Here is a 12967-nt window from a genome sequence, read left to right on the forward strand (position 1 = left end):
GTCCTTTGTGAAAGTCAGTCTCTCAGTAGGAAAGTACGTTCTCATCTTCAATGAGACAGAAACATTTCACTTTCTTTAAAAAAAAAAAAGCATTGTCAAAATTAGCCATACAATTGGGTCAGAGATTCAGAATGAGAAGGCATATTATCCCTTGATTTAATGGCAGAATGATCACTTAAAAGATCTTTCTACAGGCTAGGGGTAGAGCTCAGTGTTAGAGTGCCTACTTGGTATGTGGGAGGACCTGGGTTTGATCCCTAGCACTGTGAATCAAAACGTAAACAAAAAGTCTCTTCTACAATATAGTAATGCAAGAATATTATTTCTGCTGGGAGGATGGATATGTATACAGAAAAAACAAAACAAAACAAAAACAAAAACCTCTACCACCAATCAGATTGTTTCTGTAGAGTGTGGGTTCTTTTTGTTCCATGAAATCATGTTTTATTGATCAATTACAGAAAATTACTTTCAACTCACAGTTCAAGAGGACAGAAAATGTCCATGATTCTTATACAGATTAAGTAGTATTTTTGTTTTGTTTTGAGAATTTTAAAAATTGTTAAAAAAGATGATTTATTACAAACACTTAGACATTCATTAAGAAGAATCAGCAATTGCTGATATTCCATTCACATAAACTAAAATGTTACAAGTAAAAATTTCCTATTCCTGTCTGATCATGTTATTATCTTCTCACCACCCCATGTGAAAACTACTATAATTAATTTTGTATGATTATTTCAGTATCGTTTGTACTTTTATTTATGATGTTCATGTACATGCATAGAGAACAAATCATTTTATTATTTAATAAAATATATTAATTAATATACTTTTACTGCATATATAATGTCCATATATAGTATCCATAAATAAAATGTTATTATAGACATTTATATTGTTTCATTTTTCACTTTTAAAAATGAGATAGAGATCTGATATATTGTTCTTGTTTGCTTATTTATATTTACTAGTATGTGTCTATGCTCCAAGCATGTTGATTTCCCACAATCCTTTTAATATTAAATATGAGTATAACTATATCTTAGTTATTAGCTCCCTTTTTAAAATATATTTAGATTATTTTCAATATTTCCTGGTTACAAAGAATGTTACACTACTTGCTATGATTTAATATTCAGTTGTAGTGATCTTCTTTAGGAGATCCAAACACACTAGAAATGTCCCTAAGGAAGGTTTTATGTTTGGCTTTTACATGGCCTAGTAGGGTTTAGAGTTTGCAACTCTGTTTATTTTTCTGTTGTTTTCTGATTTCTGTTCATACTAGTTTTTGGGAATCTAGGCTCTGAGAGATGGGTCTAAGATCTCACTCTTCGTTACTTGCTACTAGAGGCAAAAGTTAAATTCCTGTTGAGAGTTTGTGCTGGAAAGTAGACTTCCCCTCCCTGCTCCTGGGTGTGTACCTCTTCCCAGGTCTGTGCATTATCAAAGCTAGGCCCTGGGGTATATATCTGGTCCAGATATTCCGTAGAGCTGATAGAAGCTAGTCAACAGGCTGAAAATTAAAGGAATAGAGAAAATATTAAAGCAGAAAGCCCCAGGCAAGAATTTTTAAGTACATTGCTAAGAATTTTCGGCTAACTATTGGGAGGGCAGGGAAAAGGGGAAAAAATGAGAACCAAGACCTGTCATGTAAAGGTACAAGATCCCAATAATGAATGTAACTGTACTGTATACCTAAAAAGTACCAATAAACTCAATGAGAAAAAAATATTGATTATTAGAAATGGTTGTGGCTAATAATGCAACTTTCTGAGAAAAGTGGACTTCATGATAGTCATCTTGGACTCACTAAATGCACTTCTAGGGCTGATAATTTAATAACAGATAACATAAATCATGGGTGAAAGGAATAGATAGGCAGATAAGGTACAACCTGTGAGAACATTCTGTAAAAGACGGAAAAGGTTTCTTTATTTAACACTTATAGAATAAAAGCATTCTTCTGAAAATGAGCTACTGTAGAATTCAGAAAAGTAGTATGTTTATAAAAAGTGACCTGTCAAGTAAAACTGAATACACTGAAACTTGGATGCATCCTGGAAAAAAATTGAACCTCAAAAATAAAATACCCTGCAAGTTTCTAAGCAGAATGATACTCGCAAAGAAATTAGAAAAATAATGGAGTGGTGCTGTACAGTTCTGAAAGAGAAAAGCTGTTATTCAATAAATTATTACTCAACCTTAGATATAACCAAGGAGTTTTCACTCACAAAATCAACAGAAAAATATTTTCTTACGTACAAGAACTCCGATAATGTATACCACTTTTTTCGGGAAAGTTACAGTATGTAATTAAAAACTATAGTGAATATTTAGAGTTTAAAAAATTATCGTAGTAAAAGACACAGTGCCAAAAATACAGTGAATGTCAAATTTTTAAAAAGTATTAGAATACAAGAAAAATTGCCATTAATCTCTCTCAAAATACCCCCCCACCTCAAACACACGTATCCCATCGTTCTGCCATGTCAGGAAGCGGTTCAAGAAGTCTTTTTTCATTAGTGTCATTATTTGTGCACTGGTGGCTGCCTTGATATCCTGAATTTGTTCAAAACACTTACCTTTTATGATCATTTTGACTTTGGGGAAGTCAAAAATGACTTTGGGGAAGAGCTGAAAGTCACATGGTTCCAAATCCTGTGAACAGAGTGAAGAAAGACACTGCAGTGTTTTTACAATCCCGCTTTTCCGTTGACAGTACTCAGCAGCAGCTTGCACTATATTTTTTTACCACACCTTGTGAAGATACTCATGAAAGAGAACAACCAGAAATACTTCAGAAAGTGACAAGAATGATGGGATAAATGTGTTTGGAATGAAGAGGAGTATTTTACAGGAGGCTGATGGCAATGTGTCTTATACCATTTTTAAATGTAAACATCCATCACGTATTTTGATCAACCCTTCTAGATGAACACATTAAACAATCCAGAGACAAAACACAAGACTTCCCACACATGGGGATACCATCATATAAAAGGATGAGAAGGTAAACAAATTTAAGTAATTGTGAAAAATCTCATTATAAAATACTATACTCGATTTATTCCTGGAAAAGAAGTTATGTTGGGAATAAAATACAACTTTAATAATTTTGATCTAAATCCCTCTTACATTACCAAAATCAAGAAGTAGATGGATAGGCCTGAAGGTGTAGCTCAGTGGTGGAGCACCTGGCTAGCATGTGCCAGGCCCTGGAAAATCTGAGTGCTGGAACAGAAGAAGAATATCTAATACTCTGTCGTGAATATGTGAGACTCCTAAGAGTCTTAAAATTGGGTAAGTATAAGATATATTGATTTTCAGATCTATACATTTTTAAAAGAAAAACTAAGGCCACTTAACTTTTCAGGGTTTGTTTGAGCAAGAAAATTTTCTAGAAACTGGCAACATTCCAGACTGAAGATGGCTCAAGATTCAAACCCTCTCCCAAAATAATGAGCTACTTTATAAACAGAAAGATAAGAAAAAATACAGACCTTATTTAATTGGTACTGTTGGTGTTTGCCTTATCTGGGCATACTTTGGCAGCTTTCAGCCAGTGAATCACTCAAGGGTTAGCTGCTGTGATTGGCTGAGACTCAGATGCTAAACTGCAAGAGTATACTGTATACTCTTAATTTATGTCACAGTCTCCTTTACATATCGCACTAGGTAGGTAGTTCACTATATATGGAGTCCTCTTTGGGCCAGTTTCACTATTCAGGTACAGAGGCTTGTTTATGCCAGTTTATTTTGGTTCAACAAAATATTGACATTAATAAAATTTAACAAGTTGTACATTTTCATAAAAACCTTGAGATTATAGGAAAACTTGAGAATGAATACTGCCTAAGGAATAAAAATAAAAATAAAACAAAATATCCCAAAAGACAGAGTACACCATTATAATAGTAAACGTTAATAGGTTAAATTTTTTCTAGTAAAGAAGAGTATTGTTAAGCAGACTTATGTACATGAATCTGCTGTTTATAAAAGGCACAAGTAAAATTAGAGCAAATTATGTTAAATTAGTGATGAAAATATGTCAGTTAAATTCAGAAAAAAGTGTGAATAAATTACAGAAATCAGTATGGAGACTTCTTGAAAAACTAAAATTAGAAATTCCAGCTATCCCTCTGCTAGGTATCTCCCCCAAAGTCATCATACTACAGCGATACATGTATAACATTGTTTATAGCGGCACAATTCTGAAGACAGCCTGTATACCCTTCAACAGACAATTGGATAAAGAAAATGTGTCTGTATATAATGGACTACTCAGCTAAGAATGACACATTTAACACATTTGGAGGAAAATGGATGCACCTGGAAAATATAAAGTTGAGTAAAATAAGCAAGACACAAAAGCTTAAATACTATATGGTATCTCTCATTTTAGAGAGGCAAAGTACAAAGACTGATGAGGATGAATAATGGGTGGGTGGAAAGGGACAAGGGAATGGGTCTCTCGCAATAGGAAAGTGATTCAAGGGAACAAGGGCGAGGGGAGAAGAGGAAGAGAAGCGTAAATGAGAGGATTGAAGAGGTACAGGAACCTAATAACCCCAACTAAGGTAAACACTATATGCCACAACATGAGCTCAGACAAATATCAACAAGCATGAAAAGGGGGAAATGGGAACAGGAGGAGGAGGGAAAGGGGAAAGAAGGGGAAAGGAATCGAAATGAAACAAAAAGGAAACAAGCTGTAATAGGTACATGTAACCACTCTCCAAGGTGACTGTAAACTGAATGAATTGCAAACATGTACTAATAAAATTTTTAAACTATTAAAAAGCAAAAAGGATGAATATAATACTACCATACAAATTAGGATCAATAAAAATCAGTAGGATCACCCGGCGGCGTGCGCGCGAGCTCCCGGCCTGCGCGGGAGCTCCCGGCCTGCGCGACAACAGACCCAGGAAGGACCCAAGGACCCCAGAGGGGGTTTTTTTCAGCTGCCTGCCTACCTGCCTGTCTGCGATCACCCGGCGGCGTGCGCGTGAGCTCCCGGCCTGCGCGACAACAGACCCAGGAAGGAAGGTAGCCGCGCGGGCGCCCTTGAAACACCCACACGACCCCCCCCCCCGTTCTCAAAACTCCTGATCGGGCCAGTCCTTAGACCAACTCTGCAGAGGCATAGGTTCCCATGAAGGGTAGTTTTCTGAGCTCCGAACTTTGATCATCTTTAAAGAAAGGGCAGGGGAAACCTGTAATAGAACGGAGTGGAGTTCAACCCTGAGGGTAAGGAAACTAAAGTTAGGCTTTGTAGATTGTGTTCAGTCTCAGTCGTGAGGAACAGCCATTGGCTAGCTATAACCAGGGGATTGGGTTCCGCATATGACTGTGCATGTGGTATAATATGAGATCAGAGATAGCCTGAAAGAGGACCTTCAAATTCTTTTTCTTTCCCTCTCTCTTGTCTCTTTTTTCCTCTTTCCACCCTAAAATTTCTTTCTTTTTTCTGTCCTGTCTCTCCAACTCAGTCTCTTGCTCCACCATAGTGTCCCTCATCTCCCTTTTTATTCCAGTTCCTGAAGAACTCAGACTTCTTTTTTTATTTTTTGTTTTTAGGACGGGTTTCTCTTTATGTTCTTTTCTCCAGTCATTTTACCTCACTCATGGCTCTGTACCTTCAAGGGAAGGCAAGCGCCTGTTACTGTTAAGGGGATATATTCCTGTCCTTATTCCTGCACTCTCTCTATCCCCCCTGAACTTAATAGCTTTGTAAAGATAGTAAGGTAATTCTACAACCTCTGGATTCACTTCAAACCTGCTCTAATTCTTTCACTTATCTAATCCTCTTGTTCTAAGTCGAACCCCCCATCCTAAATGGTAAAGATGCCATATTGAAAAGAATATTCACTGCAAACATACTATGAGCTGCTTCTTGAAATTAATCTAATTCACATGAGTTAAAGGTGATACATTAATGACTACCATAAGTGGTCAGTTGGCAAGCTGTGCCTGATCCTATTGGGCTGCTGAATGTATCAATTGGGACAAAGAGTGGTGATTGATTTAAAGAGTTGTTTTCTCTGATATTATGAAAACGAGAATGTCTATGAGTCATTAGAAACTCAAAAGCTAAAACGCAACTATATTAGGAAGATTTAAGTAATACCCAGAAATTAAAGAAGGACAACCCAACAATAAAAATAAAAATGAGAAAACACTTAAGCAAGACACAAAAACAAATATCCAGTTCACCAATAGCAAATAGTAGGACAAATGAGGATGAAAAGTCTGATAGTGAACCAACAGGACTCCCTGGACCCATAGCACAGGAGGTAACAAAATTGATCAATCAGGCTCTAGAAAAATTCAAATCAGAAATAATTTCCCAGCTAGCCAGAGAGATGATGAGCAAAATAGAAGTCATGATTCGAGACTCTAGAGCAGAAACTGAGAAAAAAATAGATGAGCTCAAGACTGTGATAGAAGCCATGAAGACTCAGCATAAGAAAGACATGGAAACAATGAATGCCCAACAGAGGAAAGAAATGGAATCCATAAAACAGATTCAAACAGATATCCAGGAGATTAAAAACTCTATTGAAAGTGTACGAAACAGAATAAAAGATTGCGAAGATAGAATTTCAGATATAGAAGATAGGATAGCAGTCAGTGACCGTGAAAAAAGAGGTCTATTAAAAACAGTAAGGGATCATGAGAAATCAATCCAACAACTCCTAGACGATACAAAGAAAAATAACATAAGACTGATAGGAATTCATGAAAAAACAGGAGAAAACACAAATGATATAAAAAAGCTCTTCACAGAATTAATGACAGAAAACTTCCCAAACAGAAGGGAAGAATTAGACATACAGATAAGTGAGGCATATAGAACCCCAACTAGCCACGATCAAAAAAAATCTACACCTAGACATATAATAATCAAGATTCCAGAAATCCAACAGAAAAACAAAATACTACAAGCAGTAAGAGAAAAGAAACAAATCACATGCAAAGGGAAGCCCATTAGAATCACAGCAGACTTTTCAACACAAACCCTTAGGTCAAGGAGAGCCTGGAGTGAGGTATTCCAAGTCCTAAAAGAAAAGAATCTCCAACCTAGACTTTTGTATCCTGCAAAACTCTCTTTCAAAATAGATGGGGAAATAAAATACTTCCACGACAAAGAGCACCTGAGAAATTTCATGAACACCAAACCAGCACTGCAAGGAATTCTAAACAATATCCTAGAAAAGGACAACGAAATTCACAATAACATGAGGCCCAACAGACCAAATCAAATAGGCAAGGCAAGAAACTAAAAGGAGATGGGAGAAAAAGTAAAAAGAGTCAACAAATGGACAAAAACATGACAAGAATAAGTCAAAATATATCAGTTGTAACCATCAATGTTAATGGCCTCAATTCACCAATCAAGAGAAACAGATTGGCAGAATGGATTAAGAAGCAAAATCCAACAATATGTTGTATACAAGAAACACACCTAGTGCAAAAGGAAGTCCATAGACTGAAAGTGAAAGGATGGAAAACAATTCTCCATGCGTCAGGAGTCCAGAAAAAAGCAGGGGTAGCAATCTTATTCTCAGATAAAGTAAATTTCAAACCAAAACTCATTAAGAGAGACAAAGAAGGACACTACATCCTTGTAAAGGGAACAATTCAAGAGGAAGAGCTGACAATCATAAACATATATGCACCAAATATAAATGCCCCCAACTATATAAAACAAATATTAAGTAACATGAAAAACCAAATAAGCACTAATACAATTGTAGTGGGGGATTTAAATACCCCACTATCACAAATTGACAGATCTACTAGGCAGAAAATCAACAATGAAATAATAGAACTGAACCAAGCTTTGGAACACATGGACTTAATAGATGTTTATAGAGTATTCCACCCCCAAAAACCAGAATATACATTCTTTTCGGCTGCACATGGATCATTCTCCAAAATAGACCACATACTGGCTCACAAAACAGGTCTAAATAAATGCAAAAAAATTGAAGTCATCCCCTGTTTATTATCAGATCATAGTGCAATCAAACTAGACATCAATAGCACAAGAAACTATAGAAACTTCACAAGCACATGGAAACTGAACAACACTCTCCTAAACAATCAATGGATTACAGAGGAAATTAAAGAAGAAATTAGACAGTTTTTACAAATAAATGAGAATGCCAATACAACATACAGGAATCTTTGGGACACAATGAAAGCAGTTCTACGTGGAAAATTCATAACATTGAATGCCCACACTAGGAAAACAGAGCGGGCTCAAATAAACAACTTAACGATGAAACTTAGACTCCTAGAAAAACAAGAGCAAGAAAAACCCAAAGCTCGAACAAGAGAGGAAATTATAAAGATCCGAGCAGAAATCAATGCAATTGAAATTAAGAAAACGATACAAAAAATAAATGAAACAAAGAGCTGGTTTTTTGAAAGAATAAATAAAATTGACAAACCCTTAGCTAATCTTATCAAAAAAAGGAAAGAAAAGGCTCAGATCCATGCAATTAGGAATGAAAAAGGCGAAGTCACAACAGATCCGAAAGAAATCCAGAGGATCATGAACACCTACTTTGAGAACCTGTACTCTAATAAAATGGAAAACACAGAAGAAATGGACAGATTTCTAGATACTTATGAATTACCAAAGTTGAACGAAGAAGATAAAAACATTTTAAACACCCCAATCACAATCAGTGAAATTGAAAATGTAATTAAAAACTTACCAACAAAGAAAAGCCCAGGCCCTGATGGATTCACTGCTGAATTTTACAAGACATTTAGAGAAGAACTACTACCATTACTCTTCAAACTTTTCAATGAAATTGAAAGAGAAGCTATACTTCCAAATTCATTCCTGGAAGCAAGTATCACTCTGATTCCCAAACCAGAGAAAGATACAACCAAAAAGGAGAACTACAGACCAATCTCCTTAATGAATATAGATGCAAAAATCCTTAATAAGATACTAGCAAACAGAATACAGAGGATTATTAAGAAGATCATCCATCATGACCAAGTCGGATTTATTCCAGAGATGCAAGGGTGGTTCAACATACGAAAGTCAGTGAATGTAATACATTATATTAACAAAGTCAAGGACAAAAACCATATGATCCTCTCAATAGATGCAGAAAAAGCATTTGATAAAATTCAACACCCATTCATGATAAAAACCCTGCAAAAAATTGGAATAGATGGTCTATACCTCAATTTAATAAAGGCTATTTATGAAAAACCATCAGCCAACATCATATTGAATGGCCAAAAACTGAAAACCTTCATGTTAAAATCAGGAACAAGACAAGGATGCCCACTATCGCCACTTCTCTTCAATATAGTTCTGGAAACATTAGCCACAGCAATTAGACAAGAGAAAGAAATTAAAGCAATAAAGATAGGAAAGGAAGAAGTTAAACTATCATTATTTGCTGATGATATGATACTCTACATTGAAGATCCAAAAAACTCCACCAAAAAACTTCTAGACTTAATTGACAGATTCAGTAAAGTATCTGGATACAAGGTGAATACCCAAAAATCAATAGCCTTTCTATACACAAATAACAGACAGACAGAAAGAGAAATAAGGGAAAAAATTCCTTTTACAATAGCATCCAAAAAAATGAAGTATCTAGGAATCAATCTAACAAAAGAAACAAAAGATCTCTACACTGAAAACTACAGCACTCTGAAAAAAGAAATCGAAGAGGATATAAAAAAATGGAAAGATATCCCCTGCTCCTGGGTAGGAAGAATCAACATAGTGAAAATGGCCATACTACCGAAACTGCTATATACATTCAATGCAATGCCAATTGAAATTCCAACACTATATTTCACAGAACTAGAAAAAAGAATCCAAAAATTCATTTGGAACCACAAGAGACCTAGAATAGCAAAAGCCATTATAGGCAACAGTCACATGGCACCAGGTGTAACAATTCCCAATTTGAAACTATACTACAAAGCCACTGTGATAAAATCAGCATGGTACTGGCAAAGAAATAGGCCTGAGGATCAATGGAACAGACTGGAAGACACAAAAACAAATGCAGATGTACTCAGCTACCTCATCTTCGACAAAGGAGCTCACCATCCTCAGTGGAGGAAAGATAGCCTCTTTAATAAATGGTGTTGGAAAAACTGGATATCAACCTGTCACAGATTAAAATTAGACCCTTATCTTTCGCCATGCACTAAATTAAAATCCAAATGGATTAAAGATCTAAATATTAAAACAGAAACATTAAACTTGCTGGAAAGTAAGTTAGGCAGAACTCTGGAAGACATTGGTATAGGAAAAGACTTTATGAACAAATCCTCAGTAGCACGGGAACTAGCAGAAAGAATCAACAACTGGGATCTCATCTTACTAAAAAGCTTCTGTACTTCAAAAGAAACCATTAGCAGAACTAAGAGACAATCTACAATGTGGGAAAAAATTTTTACCAGCTGTACCTCAGACAAAGGACTATTATCAAGGATATATAAAGAACTCAAAACAATCAGTCCCCCCAAATATAAAGACCCGATCCAAAAATGGGCATCCGAAATGAACAGACATTTCTCATACAAAGAAGTGAAAGCAGCAAGAAAATATATGAAAAAATGTTCCACATCACTGGTCATTCGAGAGATGCAGATGAAAACAACACTGAGATTCCACCTCACCCCACAAAGAATGGCTGCTATCAAGAAATCACACAATAACAAATGTTGGCGGGGTTGTGGGGAGAAAGGAACCCTCCTCCATTGTTGGTGGGAGTGCAGACTAGTGCAACCACTATGGAAATCAATATGGAGATACCTCAAAGAGCTTGGACTGGAGGTTCCATTTGACCCAGCCATCCCTCTGTTGGGTATCTTTCCAAGAGAACTAAAAGAATCATATCACAGAGAAGTATGTGCACCCATGTTTATAGCGGCACAGTTTGTAATAGCTAAATCTTGGAAACAACCTATTTGCCCATCCGTTGGAAACTGGATAAAGAAGTTGTGGTTTTTCTATAAAATGGAATATTACTCAGCCATAAAGAGCGAGAGAATAGATTCATTCATAGGAAAATGGATACATATTGAAGATATACTCCTAAGTGAAATAAATAAGTCCCACATGTGTAAATACCAAATAGTTTCCCTGGTGTGAATATTCTGCAACAATGCATAAGATTCTAATAAGATTACTGACATTTAGAAATGGGAGGAAAGGAGCTAAAGGTGTAGGGAAGGTGTGATACGTAGGGGAAGAACAAAAAGGGAAAAGAAAAAAATGTGAGAGAATGAAAAGATGAAAATAAAGTGTTTGTAGATGGGGAGGGGAGGAGGGGGTGAAGGGAGGGCAGAGGTAAGGGGAAAAAAATGAGAATCAAGACTTGCCATGTAAAGGTACATGATCCCAACAATGAATGTAACTGTACTGTATCCCTAAATGTACCAATAAACTCAATAAAAAAAAATAATAAAATAAAATAAAATAAAAATCAGTAAGCATGACAAAAAGGTATTGTTTTTGCTTGTTAAAGGCAAGGTTACCCAACTCAAATGTGAAAACTGTTAGGAATGCATGGATAAATTGACGCGGATATTTATGGGATGCTTTAATATATTTCTTTCCATGTTAAATATATTGAGCAGGATGGGAAACACAAATGAGAAGTCTAAACAGTTTATAGAACAGCTGTATATCTAGTTTTCTATTATTTAGAGACAACACATTAAATCTTTACTCTCATGGAGCTGTTATAGAACTCAGCAGACCATAAAGTAAGCACAATATATTTCTCAGATAAGATATATTTTTGCCACAGTGCAATAAAACTAGAAATTATATTAAAATAAAGTTGCTACATTGAACATCAGAAAAGTTACAAAGTTTTGTTCTCAGGAAGACCCCATTAAAAATGAAATGAAGTAAGGCAAGGCAGATAATAGGAGAAAGAATTCACAAAACATATATTTAAAATTTTTAGTTGGAAATTGTGGTGCACGCCTGTAAATCCCAGTAATGTGGAAAGCTGAGGCAGGAGAATTGCTGAGTTTGATTCCAGCCTGGGCAACTTAGTGGCTTAGAGAAATCTCATCGCAAAATAAAAAATAAAATAAGGTCTGGGCATGTAACTCAGTGGGAAGGCCCACAGTTCAATCCTCATTACAAAATGTACCCAAAATATAAAATAAATCTTGCAATTAAATAAGAAATAATTAAAAATAAGTGAAAGATTTAAATATACATCTTATAGAAGAAGATATACAAATAACATGAAAAGATGTTAGGAAAATGCAAATTAAAACCCAAATGAGATAACACTGTACATTTGTTAGAGTAGTTCACATGGTAACAATTAGTTGTTAATACCATGTGTTACCTAAGATGTAAGTTGGATCTCTTATACAGTGCTAGTGGGCATGGAAGATAGTGTAGCCACTGTGGAAAACTGCCCATTTTCTTACAAAGTAAAACGTATAATGACCATATATGAGCCATTCCATTTGTATGAATCTAACCCAGTGACATAATGACAAGTTCAGATAGAGTCTTGTGAGCAAATATGAATAACGGCTTTATTCACAAAGGCCTTAACCTTGCTGTGGAGGATGGGACTGAGAGATAGCTTGCCTAGCATGTCTGAGGCTCTGGGTTCAATCCCCAGCATGACAAAATACACAGACAACAAAACTACCCAAAGTCCTCAAACTTCAGCAACCCAGTGCTCCTCAGAAGGTGAAAACTAAATGTGTAGTGTATACAGTGGGATGCTGCTCAGCAATAAAAGGAGTGAATTGTTAATACCCTTAAGAATAGGGATGAATCTCACAACCTTGCTAAAAGAATATGAAAACGAAAGAGTAGGGTCAGCGGATTTATCTCAGTGACCCTGTGCCTACCTTGCAAAACGTAAGGTCCTGAGTTCAGTCCCCAATACCACCAAAAAAAAAAAAAAAAAAAAAAAAAAAA

General features: G+C 35.8%; 1 protein-coding gene across 7 annotated transcripts in view; it reads left to right on the forward strand.

Annotated features, from left to right (window-relative positions):
• Cep112 (centrosomal protein 112) overlaps window positions 1–12967 on the forward strand; it is a 521506-nt gene that overhangs the window by 195862 nt on the left and 312677 nt on the right. The window lies entirely within an intron of this gene.

The sequence above is a fragment of the Fukomys damarensis genome, unplaced genomic scaffold (genome assembly GCF_012274545.1).
Source record: "Fukomys damarensis isolate Sample0158 unplaced genomic scaffold, DMR_v1.0_HiC HiC_scaffold_23, whole genome shotgun sequence".
Lineage (NCBI taxonomy): Eukaryota > Metazoa > Chordata > Mammalia > Rodentia > Bathyergidae > Fukomys > Fukomys damarensis.